Below are 17746 nucleotides of genomic sequence, written 5' to 3'. Positions count from 1 at the left end.
AAGTGTTGTGTGAGTGCACTGAAGAAATAAGCAGATCAATTGGGACAACTCAATAATTGATATAAGGGACTACCGGTAAGCAGACACTATTAGACTTCAGGACAGGAGCAGAGAGCATAGTACCAGCAAAGGGCCAGGTGATAACAGCAGAGAGAGATCGAGCTATATATAGCAGTTTGCCAAATGCATCCTTGATGGACCTGACCACGTCATTTAGGAGAGTGAGTGGAGGTATATCTCACTTTGATTAAATCATTTTCCACTGAATACTCTCATAGGTCATTGCCCAAAATTGAAATGTAAACGTAAGTGCCCTGATAGACCTACATTTTATGACAACCAGTGCAGTCAGGTCATTTATCTGCCCGAATTAATCAATTGTTAGGCTAATAGAAATTATTTTAAAAAGCAGTGCCTAAAAATCATTGCAGTCCGAATATGAAACGTTGTCTGCAGCACAAACAACTCATTCAAGTCTAGAGTAGGGTCGGGTCTTCTACCCCAACAAAGGGTCTTGAAACGGGTCTTTGGCTAAACCACAGAAAGCCCTCCCCTTTAAAAATCGACGCACCGCCCTTTAATTCCGCCGCCTGTAGCACTTCAACAGGCTGGCAGCGGCTGTATGGTGTGTGGTTATGTTTAGGTCTGGCCGTGGTGTTGACAATACCACCCTCCGAATGCGATGGGAATGCTGAAGGAATGGCTTTAAAACGATTTGTTCTCACGTTACTGGCCCTGTCTGGGTTAGCCATCGGCGACGGTAAGTGAAATAGCTACATGTGCAATCTTTTGATTTTGCCTTCGTGTTTGTTTTGTTTGTTTAATAACAGGAGGGTGGCTTGCCTAGCTCTGGCATCGCCTGTCGATCATCATGGCGTTGTCTGTCTGGGGATTTGTTCAACCACGGCTAGCTAGCTAACAAATCACATTTGACACATTGTGGCTAGCGCTGCTTGCTGAACTCGTTGAGGAACACTGCCGGAGGTATACGGGCCCGTGTGTTTGTCAGCCGGCAGCTCACATGCTCGTGTTACGTCAAGTAAATAGAAAATGTGATTTATTAACGTGTCGAACAAAAACCGCCTTCCGTCTGGCGCGAGGTAACGTTAGCTGGCTAGCTAATTTGTTAGCCAGGTGTGCACAAAAGGCCAGTAATCTAACGTTAGTGTTTTGTCGATCGCTTGTGCATTTCAATATCGCTTTATTTTCGTTTCCAGGTGGGTATACTACAGAGCAGGGTCAATGAGTTAGCCAGTTAACTGGCCTACATATTCTGATTTTTGAGGGGGAAATCTTGAAGTGGGCATGGTCTGATTCCGGGTTTCCCAAACTCGGTCCTGCGGCCTCCCTTGGATACACGTTTTTGCCCTAGAACTACACAGCTTTTTCAAATTACAGCTTGATGATGAATTGGTTATTTGTATCAGCTGTGTGACATTAGTGGTAGAGCAAAAAACCGAAATGTGCACCCAAGGGAGGCCCCAGGACCGAGTTTGGGGGAAACCCTGGTCTAATTGACCCAACAACCCAAAACGTTCCTAATGAGCCAGTTAAAAAAAAAGATTCTGGTTAACTCATTGATCCTGCTTTGTAGTGTACCCCTCTGGAAGGAGGCCACACGTTTATGTTGATGTTGGTTATCTGTGTGTGGCTGTGTTATGCTTTAGTGTTTACAAAACAATCAAGTGGCGATTAGAGTAACGTTAGCTCTTCCACGGAAGACCAGGTGAAAGGTCTGTAAATGTGGTCTTTCTTTAGGTCTTTGATAAAATAAAAAAAATCTTAATCTTTGATTTTTCTGCATCTATTAGCTATCAATACCGAAGTAATTTAGCTAGCCAATATCCTTCAACCAAGAGAACTGGATAGAAAAAAATAGACTTAAATCCAGATGTGGTACCTTTTAAAACTTTAAAAAAATATATATATATATTTTTTTAATATATATATTTTTTTGTTAAACAAGTAAACCTGTTGTGAACCTAAATGTATTTGTCACATGCTTTGTAAACCACAGGTTTAGACTAACTGTGAAATACTTATGGGTCCTTTTCAAACAATTCAGAGTAAAAGAGAAAATAGAAATCGTGACGCAAGGAATAAATGCAGTGAATAAGGTCTCCGTATAAGTGTCTTTGTTACAGGAGTAGTTAAAAGATGACCGTGCACTATCCAAGTGGAAGCAGGCAAGGGTGCGACAACAGCCATCCATTCTAAGTATGCAGCTGACGCCCTCAGTTCGGGGCGTTCCTGCATGTGGGCACTCCTTTCTAGCTAGCGTGAGCGACACCGGAGGACCGTGTCCTTCGCTCCCGCCTGTTGAACACTTTGCCCTCACCGGCGGGGGCGAAGGACACTGTCTAGTTTGCTAGTTATCGACACACTGTGTCGACCCCCTCCTGCTGTATACCGGAGAAAACCGTGCCCGGAAGTCAGGGGCGAAGGACACTGTCTACCGGTCGTCCTGCCTCCCGCTGGCACAGCAGGCAGGAGGGTAGGCCGACACTATACTAGCTAGTTTGATAGTTAGCTAGCACACAGTGTCACACTTGCCTGGCTAAGCTAGCACTCAGTGTCCTTCACGCCTACTTGCCCTCGCCATCATTAACAGAACTGTGGGAGAACCGTGCCCAATAGACAGAGGTGAAGGACGCTGCCTACCAGTCTATGGCTAGCTAGCTACCGTTGTTGCACCTGCCCCTTCTTCTGTGGGGTTTATTATTAGCTGGCATCCAACGTTATTGTGCATTAATTCCACCTTTGCTGTACTGGAGCGCCCCTGCCTCCCGCAACATAAAAATTGACCAACAGAAGTATAAAGAGGGGCTCCATGCAGGAACGCCCTGAATTGCGGGCCGCAGTTGCACCCTTCTCGTCCAATCAGCCGGCCCAGACAGAAGTTAAAGTTTAAGTCTGGGTTCTTTGTGACGGAAATGTGGCAAATGGGGGTCTTTTCAGACTCCTGCATGGGCCCCACCCCCACCCCACTGTCTTCTCAGAGCAGCTGTTGACCAGATCCAAAATGGTGGTCCTCTGTGGCTCAGTTGGTAGGGCAAGGTGTCAGGATAGTGTGTTTGTTTCCCTGGATCACCCATACATAGGTTCCTTTGTATGAAAGTATGCCATTTAGCAGACTATGATAAATTAATACATCTGGATTGGAATTTGGCATATGGTGTACCTAGTCTCTAGCTACTAGCTAGACCTGTTTGTGCCTGTGTACTGGGTTATTTGTTAACTTTTTGAAAGGGTAAAGTATGTTCAACTAAACTGCTGGAAGGGGCTGGTGTTTCTTTCTTTAGATTGAAAATCATTGCACGTTATTCCACTTGGGGCATTTAAATGGAATAGTGGTGGGAGTGTCTGGCCAGCTCCCAGTAATTTCTCTCCCTGTGTGATCTATTCCCTTGTTGCAACTTGCCACTCACAGAAACTTAAAACAATGACTGAGAAAGTTAACCCTATCTGCCAATGTCAATAACCTCAAGTCTGCTGCCACCCATTAGTTATGTTAAGTGACTCATTCCTCTTCCAAGAATCAGAGCTACATTCCTCCCTCATCCGGCCGGGTTCAGATAAGGACATGATCCACGTTGATTTGTCACCTTTTTCTGTCACTATTCACATCTTTTAGGTTAAAAAAAATGTGTTTAAGTGAGATGGCGGGAGGGTTAAATGGACGGGCTCAGGGATTGAACCCTGGTATTACCACTAAACCAAACTCCAGAACCTAGTAAAAGTTGTCCGAAGACCTCCTCTTAACTCTGGACGCTGACTCCAGCTTCCCTCTAATCAGGACTGCTTTAGACCTGGGACACCAGGTGTGTGCATTTACTTATCAAGTTGGACAGAAAGCCAGCAGGCTCCGAACCTGGTAGGAGAGTTGAATACCCCTGGACCAGGACTACGACTGGCGGGTTATCTGGTCTGTGACTGTACGTCTTTACTCACAGGGTCGCCATGGCTCACAGGTTGCCGGTTTCCTTTCCCGTTGAAGACATTTGGCCTGATCAATCATTAGCCTCGTCGTTATGAAGCTGACATGCTTTTGTGACTTAACTAGGTGCCAGAATAAAATGGATGTGCAATGTGATATATGCACTGTCTGAGCCACAGATACACTGCCGTGAGGCAGGGCGCGTCTCTCCTGCTTTCTCTCTGGCCCCTCTTACACCCTTTGCTTTCTCTCGTCTCCTGTGTTTCTCAATCTCTCTACACTCCTCCCCCTCACATACTATTGCCTATAGTGGACCTGACTGACCCATCGCAGACTTATCTTCTCAATGTTATGTCACTTACAGTTCCTTCAGAAAGTATTCATACCCCTTGACTTATTCCACATTGTGTTACAACCTGAATTCAAAATGGATTAAATGGAAGTTTTCTACACACGATACCCCATAATGACAAAGCTGTCTTTTGCAAATTGACAGAAAATAAAATGCAGACCTACCTCATTTACACAAGTATTCACACCCCTTTGCTGTGACACTCCAAATTGAGCTCAGGTGCATCCTATTTCCTTTGATCATACTTGATGTCACTACAACTTGATTGGAGTCCACCTGTGACCAACTCAATTGTTTGGACATAATTTAGAAAGACTCAAGGTCCCACTGTTGACAGTGCATCAGTGGAGGCTGGTGGGATTAGCTATAGTAGGACGGGCTCAATGTAATTCCTGGAATGGAACAAAGTCAAATGGGATTTCCAATGCATTTCTCCTTTGCCAAGATGATGCCACACCTGTCAGGTGGATGGATATCAAGAAGCTGATTAAACAGCATGATCATTGCACAGGTGCGCCTTGTGCTGGGGACAATAAGTAGGCTCCTAAAATGTGCTGTTTTGTCACACAACACAATGCCACAACTTGAGACATCTATGAAGGAGCATGCAATTGGGTTGCTGACTGCAGGAATGTCCACCAGAATTAAATGTTAATTTCTCTACCATAACTCGCGTCGGTTCTTTTAGATAATTTTGCCGTACGTCCAACCTGCCTCGCAATCGCAGACCATGTGGAACCACGCCAGCCCAGGACCTCCACATCCAGCTTCTTCGCCTGCGGGATCATCTGAGACCAGCCACCAGGACAGCTGATGAAACTGAGGTGTATTTGTCTGTAATAAAACACTTTTGTGGGGGGGAAACTAAGTTGGTGGGCCTGCCCAGTCATGTGAAATCCATAGATTAATGAATTAATTTCAATTTACTGATTTCCTTATGAACTTTAACTCAGTAAAATCTTTCAAATGTTCAATTTTATTTTTGTTTACTATAGTTACATTTTCTAAACAAGTTTTCACTTTGTTATTATGGGGTATTGTGTTAAACAGGGAAAAAACTATTTTTAATTCGGGCTAGAACAAGATCACTTTAACTCTACCTACATGTATATATTACCTTGTCTAACCGGTGACTATGTACCGGTACCCCCTGTGTATATAGCCTCGCTATTGTTATTTTACTGCTGCTCTTTAATTTATTTGTTACATTTTAATCAAATGTACTTAACCAACAATGCCTTTAAGAAAAAAGTGTTAAGGGCTTGTACGTAAGCGTTTCACTGTGAGGTGTACACCTGTTGTATTCGGCGAGTGTGACAAATACGATTTGATTATGTCAAGGGGCATGAATTCTTTCTGAAGGCACTGCATGCGTCCCTCTGCTGCCCACTGTGCCAGTAACTTATAGGGCTACACAGCTAGTCTGACTTCTGTTTCAGGGTTCGCTTGAGGTGCTTAAAGTACTTGAAATTCAAGTACTGGAAAATCTGAAATTAATTTCCAGGCAGACGTTTTTTTTTTTTTTTTTTTTCTCATTTCGTGATGTGGTTGCCACCCACACTGCCAGGCAGGTACAGAACTGACTGATTAGGTCTCGGCAAACGTCATATCGGTAGCTAAAATGCCAGGTTAATGTAGATTCAAACCTGCCTTTTGTGCGTATGGAACATTTCTAGGATCTTTTATTTCAGTTCATGAAACACTGGAACCAACCAACCCACAAGGTGCAAAAAATGCGTCAGACTTTGTCATTGAGAGCATGGGTGAAAGAGCCCTATAAAAGGCAACACTGCATCCTGCGCTGGCGCCAGTTCTACATAATGAATTGTTTTCTATGCAACGACCTCTAACCCCTATTTCGATATATCCAATTGGTAGTTTTGTTCCATTGCTGCAACTCCTGTACGGACTCTGGAGAGGCGGATGTCGAGAGCATTGTTGTGAACCCGGAAGCCAGCTGCACCAATGTTTCGGGGGAAACGCCGTACAACTGGCGACCGTGTTGGCGTGCATGCGCCCGGCCCACCACAGAAGTCGCTAGAGTGCGATTGGACAAGGACATCCATGCCGGCCAACCCCTCCCTAAACCGGGCAACGCTGGGCCAATTCTGGGTTGCCTCATGGGTCTCACTGTCACGGCCGGCTGCGACACAGCTCGGGTTCGAACTGGGATCTGTAGTGATGCCTCAACCACGGCAGTGCTTTAGACCGCTGTGCCATTCGGGAGGCCCTCCAGAGCATTTTAACAATCGCATCATTCATGGAGCGCCTGCTATATTCCGGTTTATCAGGCAGCAACTGTGATGCTGCCGTTCTGGTGGACGTTCACGTGCTGTTTTCCTCACAGTGCCCTTCCCCCGACCGGGGACTGAAGCTGCCAGTCGGAAGCAAGACGCTATTAAGTAGTAGACGTCCAATTTTTAAAACTGTCACTAAGCTGGAAATGTGTGTTCACCATAAGGCATGTCCCAAAAATTCTGCTCATCACTACTCAAATGACAAAATCAACAGCACAAATGCATTTATGTAGTGAAACGTGTGTTATTGAGTAGGACTTGTAAGGTAGTGATGAATACTAAGATTTCAAAAAAACATTTTCATGATATTGTGGCTCTGGCGACTAGAAACAATTGCATAAATTGAACTGTTACAAACTAGTGGTCGTTGAAAATAAATATTAGTGCTTTGAAAAAGTATTTGAAAAGCCTTGAATTTGACTTTCAACTGTCTGTACGAACCCTTTCCCTTGTTGCAGAACGAAGTGTTGTGGTTTAATAGGCACAATTTCCTTCTAGTATTATGTACCTCTTGTAACCACTGGAAACTAGACCGGACCACTGCTGTCATTATCTCTCCTTGCCTCATGTAATCACAGAGAACATTAATTTAGTACAGCCAATAAGAAAAATCTCCTTTTCCTTGGCTGAACTGTGAACAGAATAGGATTTGGCGTGCTGCTGAACTAGCCATTCGGGTGCTGTGTGTGTGTGTGTGTGTGAAAGCTGTTTCATGTCCTAATGATGTTATGGAAATGAAAGGGAGCACATAGTCAGATTCCAACATGTGCATGCCTGTCTACCAGATCAGAGCCAAGGGAATGTACAGGAACTGAGCTGCCTGGAGTCACTGGGTTCAGGATAGGTTTGCGTATAGGACAGTTTCTCCTTTATGTCGTGTCTGTGTTTAACGTGTGGTGTGACTTAAGATATGGTCTGGGGCTTCCTATATGTTCATCTATGTGCATATGAGGTAGTTAAATTCCTGGTTTTTACGTGTATATGTACTTTGTCTCAAGTTCTGTTGTGGGTCTATTAGTCCGTGTCGGGCTGAGTGAGAGTAGCTTTCCTCCCTTAATCACCAGGCTAATAACCTCATATTTTGGTTCTGTGTGTTGTGGTGAAGGTTCTAGCCTGGGTCCACTAGGGGTGAGTGTAGCTTAACGACCCGCGCGCCTCTAATGACCTCCAGCCCAGAGAGCCCTGGAGGCTGAGAGGCCTAATCGCAGCCACAGACTGTCTGGCCTCCCTCTCACTGACCTGTGGACATGATCACTTAAATACAAATTCAGAAATATGATTCGGTGGTCATTAGCCTTATGTGTTATTGCGGTGTCTGTGTCACAGTGCAGTGGACTCTTATGGAGGAGCTGAACATGATACCCACCTTCCACTGCACTGCCGTTAGTCTCCAATCAGTACACATTTCAGAGAACAACGCCTTGAATAGTGTAGCTGCACTTATACTCACGTAGACAGACATACAGAGGGTTAGGCAGGTACTAGTGGGCTATGCTGTTTAGAATTTCTATGTAATCTGACCCTGTGATGATGGAGACCAATGTAATGACTTTCCTCCCAGTATTGATAAAGGCTGGAGTGTGTGTGCGCGCGTTTTTTCTGTCTGGTGGCGTCTGCTTGTCTTGATCAGCTCTCTGTCTGGTAGCTAACTGGATCTAATTTCAGATAGTGCAGTTTGGGTAATGGTGCTCACACGCATTCTGTCTGCTCTGTGCTGTTTAGCCCATTCTTTGCTGCTGTGTAACAGTTTTGTCCCATGCCAAACAGGCTTAGGCTAAACATTTTCCACTGACATCATACTCATTCTTGAGGTGTACTGTTGTAACTGACTGATTCACCATATGCACATGAACACAAGCACTGTGAGTGTCAGCGTCTGACTGGCACACCAACACAGTCACTGCAACCATGTTTGTGTTAAACCCATTTCTGTGGTTTTGAAGTCAGTCTCCCACAAAGCTCTCTCCTGAACCACACCTGGGTTCTAACACTTTTCAAATCTTTCAAATACTTTCAGCGTTTGCTTCCGCTTGCATGGAGTGCCAAATGGGTGAGGTTTGCAGTTTTTCTACTATTCTATTGGTCCATTGTACTAGGCAAACTCAACCATGCCCAGCTTAACTATTTGGAATAATTTCTAATCGTATTTTTAACCCGGGTCTGTCCTGAGCTCAGTCCAAATGAAGCAAGCACTGGTTATGGCAACAATGTTTTATTCATCCCTCCCTTCACTCTTTGCGTCCCAAATGACACCCTGTTCCCTATGAAGTGCAACAGTTTTTACCAGAGCCCTTTTTGGCACTTTAATAGGCTACATCCCAAATGGAACCCTATTCCCTTTCCTGCCATTTGGAATGATGGGGTCTTAACACTTTGCTGTTAAACGGCTCCATCCAACCTCTATTCAGTCTAGACTGGGTTTTAAATGATTGAATGTCACAGCTGGTCACTCTAGCTAGCTGCAGACCCCTCACAGACAGACAGGGGGGGGGGGGTCTGCATAAACCCCCCTTATCTGTGCTCTTCCCCTCTGCCTGTCCCCTGTCTCTGCCCACAGAATGAGATTTTCAGCAATTTCTCATAAGACACTGAAAGTTTGCAGACATTTTATAGAAACATTTTAAAAAAAAAAATGTTTTTAATGTAACCAACATATTTTGTCAGTCCTTCAAAGTATTTGATCTATTCTATCACCAGAGCACAAGGTCTGGTGAGTTGTGCACTACTCCACCTCCTCTCCATGTTTCCCTGCTCTTTGTTTAGCACAGGGCCCGTCCAATCCCTCCTCGTTTCCCTGTAATCTCAGCACAAAGGACCAGTGTAGGGACACCAATTATGTGCAGAGTTCACACCAACCAGCTCAACCCCCACAGTGGAGCCGACTGTCCCTCCCCTGGGAAGCCTACTCTCTGAAAAGAGTCAATTCTGTTTGAAAACTTTTGAAAGGAAATTAAATCATGAGCAAAAATGTTCTCTGCTCTGTTTATCTTCTGACACATTTAGAAGTCTTGTGTTTATATATTAGGCACATTGATGGGTTGTGGTATTCTGTCTACTATGTGTATTGCAATTTTAAAAATGTTTTAGTTTTTTAAAAATTGTATTACCTGAATCTGTTTGTTTTACCCCAAATTCCATTTCTGTTTTTCCTGGATTTCAATTATTATTTTTTTACTCAAAAGCACTTTAAAAAAAAACAAAATGTAATGTTCTAAGTCTACAACAATGCTTAAACCAAGACTACTTTTGAGGTCTGGGAAAAAATACAAGAAATAGATTTTTGGTTGTAGTTATCCTTTAACCTCTTTCTCCTACCTGACACGCAGGTCCCATCTAGACATCTGGAAATGCAAATGCGCTACGCTAAATGCTAATAGTACTAGTTAAAACTCAAACGTTCATTAAAATACACATGCAGGGTATTGAATTAAAGCTACACTCGTTGTGAATCCAGGCAACAAGTCAGATTTTTAAAATGCTTTTCGGCGAAAGCATGAGAAGCTATTATCTGATAGCATGTAACACTACAAAAGACCCGCAGGAGACATAAACAAAATAATTAGCATAGTCGTCACTACACAAACCGCACAAATATAAAACATTCATTACCGTTGACCATCTTTGTTAGCACTCCTAGATGTCCCTTAATCACTATTGGGTTTTTTCTTCGATTAAATCGGTCCATATATAGCCTAGATATCGATCTATGAAGACTGTGATAAACGGAAAAAAATAGCGTCTTATAATGTAACGTCTTTTTTTTTCAAATTAAAAAAGTTGACGATAAACTTTCACAAAACACTTCGAAATATTCTTGTAATGCAACTGTATGTATTAGTACACGTTAATAAGCGACCAAATTGATCACGAGGTGATGTATATTCTTTAGCTGTCTGTCTGGAAATAATGTCCGGGTAAATCTCAACCAAAATATCCGGTCGGAGACTTGAACAAATGGTTTGTCTCTTCTTCGTTTGACCAAGAAACAAAGCCTAGGCAAATGACAAGACTGTTGACATCGTGTGGAAGCTGTAGGTATTGCAACCTCAGCCCCATTTATTGTGGTTCGCCTTTATCAATGGGTTGAAGAGGCGGATGGATATATTTCCATTTTCAGTGATCAGATTTTCCTGCGCTTTTAGATGAAACGCACGATCTGTTATAGTCACAGCCGTGATTTAACCAGTTTTATAAACGTCTGAGTTTTCTATCACACATACTAATCATATGCATATACTATATTCCTGGCATGAGCAGCAGGGCGCTGAAATGTTGCGCGATTTTTAACAGAATGTTCGAAAAAGTAGGGGGTAGGAGTAACGGGTTAATGCAAATGCACATTATCCTTTAAAGTTTGGTTAGCAATGTTGCTGATTTGAAATTTGCACAACAATATTTGCATGTGACGCTAGCTAGCTATGAACCTCAATCAACCTAAACTTCAAAACTTTGATCAACGGCACCATTTGTGTTGACTAAATTAAACTGTCCTTTTCCCACCGAAGGATGTAAACACACACACACTGTAACATTGTACTTTTCGCATGTAATATGCTACAAATTGGATTATGGTTTCTTTTAACATTAGAATTGTCATATTCTAGCTAATGGCTCACGTTCTATAAGATGCATTTCACAATCCACCACCTCCATGCCATTGACTTTCTGATTTTGTCTCTGCATTGTAAAATAATTCTCAGCAAATAAACGAGGTAGAATTCCAACGCTTCCCACGCCCCATTATTTACATTCTTTAAATGTTTAATTAGCTGACTTTTTTTGGGGGGGGGGGGCTCCTTATTTTCATGTACTGTACCTAGAATACAAATGGTTGGATTTGCACTAAGCAATTTCCTCTAAAAACCAAATGTGAAACTGGCATATGTTTAGATTGTGTGTGTATATACATTTAAAATTAGCAACACGTGGCTAGCTCAACAATATGCAAACAAGGTGAGTTTAGCTATTCTCTGCTTCAGACGTACATTGACCTGGTGACCCATGCCATTATCATCTGCAAAAGGGGTTCACCTGGCTGATATCCTGAGATGGTGACAATCAAGCCGATTTGGAGAGCTCACAACTGGACAAATGCAGTGCCTTCAAAGTATTCACACCTAGACATTTTCCACGTTTTGTTGTTACAGCCCAAATTTTAAAATGGATTCAATTGAAATTTTGCCACTGTTTGCAATGTCAAAGTGGAATTGTATTTTTACAAATTAATAAAAAATAAAACTGAAATGCCATTAAAAAGGGGTTGAAAACATGACAAGCCTAAATACATTCACGAGTAAACATTTGGCTTTAAGTGAAATATTAAGTTGCATAGACTCTGTGTGCAATAATATTGTTTAGCATATATTTTTATTTTGACTACCTCATCTGTACCCCACAGAATTCTGTAAGGCCCCCAAGTCGAGCAGTGAATTTCAACCACACAGATCAGGGAGGTTTTCCAATGCCTCAAACGGAATAATGAGCAGACATTGAATGGTGAATACAATGTGTTGTATTTGACCCAAACACAATGCGTCACCGAATACGACTTTTCATATTTTCCAGCATGGTGGTGGTTGTATCATGTTATGGGTATGCTTGTCATCGGCAAGGACAAGGGAGTTTTTTGAGATAAAAATAACATCTGTTGAAGATACAGTATCTCTTCTCATTCCTGTTGGCCAGTCATAAGGCAAGGGAGTCTGTAGCATAGCAACCCATATTTTCTCCCTGCCTTAGTTAGGCTTGTCCCCCCTTGAATGGATATTTTCACTGTTTTAAACTTCTGTAAACTGTTTGTCTTTGTATGGGACAGTCATCACATCGGGCTATAAACCACAGTTTCTGGTTAGGGTAGGTGTTAATAGTCAGTGGGTACAGCATCTCCAATGCACTTCCTTATAAACTCACTCAGTCAGCGTATAGATCAATGGTGTTCTCTGAGGCTGACCGGAACATATCCCAGTCCGCGTGATCAATCTTGAAGCGTGGATTCCGATTCGTTAGACCAGCGTTGAACGGTTCTAGTCACTGGTACATCCTGTTTGAGTTTCTGCCTATAAGACTGTAGGAGCAAGATGGTGTTGTGGTTGGATTTGCCGAAGGAAGGGCTTCGGCAAAGGGGATAAAGAATATGTACATAAGGATATACCATCACTCATTCATATCCTTATGTACATATTCTTTATCCCCTTACACTGTGTATAAGACAGTAGTTTAGGAATTGTTAGTTTACTTGTTGGTTATTACTGCATTGTCGCAACTAGAAGCACAAGCATTTTGTTACACTCGCATTAACATCTGCTAACCATGTGTATGTGACTAATAAATTTGATTTTGATTTGTAAGCATCGCGGAAGTTAGCGTAGCAGTGATCGAGTGTGTTAACCCCACAAGTCTCCAATCAATATGCTGATAGAATTTAGGTAGCCTTGTTCTCAAATTTGCTTTGTTAAAATCCCCAGCTACAATAAATGCAGCCTCAGGATGTATGGTTTAGAGTCCAGTGACGTTGCCTGAGGGCCGTGGTGTCTGCTTGAGGGGGAATGTACACGATTTGATTAAAAACTTGGCAGTAGTCTGGTCCCGGGTCCTTCTCCCAGCCTTATTTAAACTATTTCGCTAAACTATGCTCCAGAATAGGATGTGGCACTGGGTTGTTTTTCTCTCTCTCTATCAAAGTCTGTTGCTTCATCTCTGTGTAATCTGCAGGAAATTCCGTGTCTGTGATTGCGTGTGAACTGCAGTGAACTTGGACACGCGCCACTAGGAGTTACTGGCACTTCCCCCATCTGTCCCTAGCTCCAAGAGCAGTCCACATGCTGTTGCTGACGAGAATGACTGAATTACAAGAAACTGCACACGCTGCTGCTGACATGAAATGGCAAGACGTCGACTCATTCCACTTTCCTCAAAACGCTGTTCCAACAACGCGCGCGCACACATACAGTGCATTCGGAAAGTATTCCGTCCCCTTGACTACTTTTGTTGTTGTTAAGTTACAGCCTTATTCTAAAATGGATGAATTTGTTCCCCCCCCCCCTCCAATCTACACACAATACACCATAATGACAAAGCAAAAACAGGTTTTTAAAATCAGAATTCAGTACATTGTTAAAGCAACTTTGGCAGCGATTACTGCCACGAGTCTTCTTGGTTGTGATACTACAAGTTTGGCACAAGTATTTGGGGAGTTTCTGCCATTCTGCTCTGCAGATCCTCTCAATGATCCTTTCTGGCAAATTTCAAGCAGGCTGTCGTGCCTTTTACTGAGGAATTGCTTCCATCTTGCCACTCTACCATAAAGGCCTGATTAGAGTGCTGCAGAGATGGTTGTCCTTCTGGAAAGTTCTCCCATCTCCAAGGAGCTCTGTCAGTGACCATCAGGTTCTTGGTCACCTCCTTGACTATGGCCCTTCTCCCCGATTGCTCAGTTTGGCCAGGCATCTTCCAATCATGTAGAAACATCTCAAGGAGGATCAACAGAAACCCGATGCAGCTGCGCTCAATTTAGTGTCAGAGCAAAGGGTCTGAATACTTGTGCAATATGATGGATGATGCCGCCAGAGAGAATAGCTGCCATTTTATTGGCTCTTAAAAGAAATTATTTGTCCAATTTGAGGCGAGTAAATGACTGTTCTGATGTCCAGAAGCTCTTTTCGGCCATAAGAGACGGTAGCAGTGACATTATGTACAAATTAAGTTAAACAATGAGAGTTTAAAAAATGGCACGGTTGGTTAAAACCTTTCTAGGGCAGGCGTTCCGCTAGCGGAACCCCTTGACAACATTTCGCTGAAAAGGCAGTGCGTGAAATTCAAAAATATTTTTGAAATATTTAACTTTCACAGATTAACCTCTTGCGACTCTAGGGGCAGTATTTTATTTATTTATATATATATATATATATTTAAACAGGATATTTTGTCAGGAAAAGATGCTAGAATATGCATATAATTGACAGCTTTTCGATAGAAAACACTAACGTTTCCAAAGCTGGAAAGATAATGTCTGAGTATAACAGAACTGATGTTGCAAGCGAAAGCCTGAGAAATTCCCCAAGGTAATATTTTGTGAAAAAATGATCTTTGGCTATCTACCTGGGAGTCTGGTGAGTGAAAACATCCGAAGTTCATCAAAGGTAAACGATTTAATTTGATTGCTTTTCTCATTTCCGTGACAAGGTTGCCTGCTGCTAGCAAGGCATAATGCTATGCTAGGCTATTATAAACTTACACATGCTTGTCTAGCGTTGACTGTAAAGCATATTTTGAAAGTTTGAGATGACAGCGTGATTAACAGAAGGCTAAGCTGTGTCTCAATATATTTTATTTGTGATTTTTATGAATAGGAATATTTTCTAGGGATATTTATGTCCGCTGTGTTATGCTAATTAGTTTCAGGTGACGATTACGCTCCCGCATGCAGGTTTGGGAGTCACTAGAGGTTAAAACCTCTTGATTCTAGCCATCCCGGATCTGTGATTGTGAATACAGCCTCAAGCTCATTACCACAACGCAACGTTAACTATTCATGAAAATCAAATGAAATGAAATAAATATGCTAGCTCTCAAGCTTAGCCTTTTGTTAACAACACTGTCATCTCAGATTTTCAAAATATGCAAAACAAGCATTTGTGTAACAGTATTGATAGCTAGCGTAGCATTTAGTGTTAGCATTCAGCGGTCAACATTTTCACAAAAACAAGAAAAGCATTCAAATAAAATCATTTACCTTTTGAAGAACTTCAGATGTTTTCAATGAGGAGACTCTCAGTTAGATGGCAAATGTTCAGTTTTTCCTGAAAGATTCTTTGTGTAGGAGAAACCGCTCCGTTTTGTTCGTCACGTTTGGCTACCAAAAAAAAAACGAAAATTCAGTCATCAAAACGCCAAACTTTTTTCCAAATTAACTCCATAATATCGACTGAAACATGGCAAACGTTGTTTAGAATCAATCCTCAAGGTGTTTTTCACATCTCTTCGATGATATATATAGTTCGTGGAAGTCTCCTCTCTCCTCTGAATCACATGGCTGAATGCGTGCAGCTGAAGATTACGCACCAATTTCGACGCAGGACACTGGGCGGACACCTGGTAAATGTAGTCTCTTATGGCCAATCTTCCAATGATATGCCTACAAATACATAACAATGCTGCAGACACCTTGGAGTAACGGCAGAAAGTGTAGGCTCGTTCCGGGCGCATTCACAGCCATATAAGGAGACGTTGGAAAACAGCGCCTCAAATTTTGCTCACTTCCGGTTTGAAGTTTCATCTTGGTTTCGCCTGTAGCATCAGTTCTGTGGCACTCACAGATAATATCTTTGCAGTTTTGGAAACGTCAGTTTTCTTTCCAAAGCTGTCAATTATATGCATAGTCGAGCAACTTTTTGTGACAAAATATCTTGTTTAAAGCTGGAATGTTTTTCATCCAAAAATGAAATACTGCCCCTAGAGTCTCGAGGTTAATGCAACCGCTGTGTCAGTTTTTTTTTTTTACTTTACAGAAAAAGCATAATCAACTGTGCTCAGAGCCCAACCCAGCCAGAGAAATATCCACCATTTTGGAGTCAACAGAAGTTAGAAATAACACCATAAATATTAACTTCTGATCTTCATCAGAAGCTAATCCCAGTTTGACAATAAGTGACTGATTTTGTTCCATAAAGCCAATTTTATGTCCAAATAGCCACGTGTTCAGCCCAATAACCCATCTTCATGAGGCGCAGGCAATTCGTCCAGACAAACTCAAAGTTCCGTTACAGTCCTTTAGAAACATGTCAAACGATGTATGGAATCAATGTTTCAACCGGAGAATTCTTATGTCTGAAGAAAAGCACTGGAACGAGAGGTAACTCTGGTGAAGGCGCGCGTCATGAGACCATGACACTATGCCAGACCACTGACTCAAACGGGTCTCATGAGCCCCTCCCTTTATAGTAGAATCCTCATTCAAGTTTTAAAGACTGAAGACATCTAGTGGAAGCCGTAGGAAGTGCAACTTTATCCATATCACACTGTATTCGGTAGGCCAGGCTTTGAAACTAAAATCCAACCAGGAAGTGGGACATCTGAGGTTTGTTCTCAGGTTTTCGCCTGCCTTATGAGTTCTGTTATACTCAGACATCATTCAACCAGTTTTAGACATTTTCAGTGTTTCTGATCAAATACTAATAATAATATGCATATATTAGTATCTGGGACAGAGTAGGAGGCTATTCATCCAAAAGTGAAAATGCTGCCCCCTATCCCAAAAGAGTTAATGAGTCGAGCGGGAAGGATATACTTCAAACAGGCCCTCATCTCCGCCATTAGCTGGAGAAAGATTTTAGCGGAAAGAGATTGGGGTTCCTTGTGAGGATCAGGTGATGGGTGGCTAATCTGCCTTTGCCATCTGTGCTGTTAGCCAACGTTCAATCGCTGGAAAATTTAAATGGGACGAACTGAAAGCACATTTATCCAACCAATGGGACGTTAACTGTAATTATCTTGTGTTTCACCAACGATAACATTAATAACATACAGCTGGCGGGTTATACGCTATCGGCAGGATGGAACGGAAGGCCGTCCACCCCCCCCGTGTCTTACCAGAGGCTATGTATAGTAGTAAACTGGTACATGATGTAAAAGGAAGTCTCAATGTTTTGCTCGCATGATGTAGAGTATCTCATGATAAGCTGTTGACCACACTATCTACATAGTCTTTTTTGTAGCTGTCTCCATACCACCACTGACTGATGCTGGCACGAAAACCGGACTCTATGAGCTGTATACCGCCATAGGCAAACAGGAAACTCTCATCTAGATGTGGCACTCCTAGTGACCTGGGACTTCAATGCAGGGGAAACATTTTTTAAATCTGTTTTACCTAATTTCTATCAGCATGTTAAATGTGCAACCAGAGGGGCAAATTACAACTCTAGACCACCTTTTACTCCACACACAGAGATGCGTACAAAGCTCTCCCTCGTCCTCCATTTGGCAAATCTGACCATAATTCTCTCCTCCTGCTTACAAGTAAAAACTTTAAGCAGGAAGCATCAGTGACTCGGGTTATGAAAAAGTGGTCAGATGAAGCCGATGCTAAACTACAAGACTGTTTTGCTCGCACCGACTGGAATATGTTCCGGGATTCTTCCAATGGCATTGAGTGCACATCAG

The 17746-nt window shown here is 42.5% G+C and overlaps 1 pseudogene across 1 annotated transcript in view; it reads left to right on the top strand.

Annotated features, from left to right (window-relative positions):
* Positions 1 to 583: 583 nt before the first annotated feature.
* LOC124046096 overlaps positions 584 to 17746 on the top strand; it is a 29706-nt pseudogene continuing 12543 nt past the window's right edge. The window contains exon 1 of the transcript XR_006840948.1: positions 584 to 760. The product of XR_006840948.1 is annotated as an activin receptor type-1B-like (transcript). The remainder of the gene's footprint in view (positions 761 to 17746) is intronic.

This window comes from Oncorhynchus gorbuscha, linkage group LG10 (assembly GCF_021184085.1).
Source record: "Oncorhynchus gorbuscha isolate QuinsamMale2020 ecotype Even-year linkage group LG10, OgorEven_v1.0, whole genome shotgun sequence".
Taxonomy (NCBI): domain Eukaryota; kingdom Metazoa; phylum Chordata; class Actinopteri; order Salmoniformes; family Salmonidae; genus Oncorhynchus; species Oncorhynchus gorbuscha.
The sequence above is the reverse complement of the archived record's forward strand: the minus strand, read 5'-3'. Positions and strand labels throughout refer to the sequence as shown.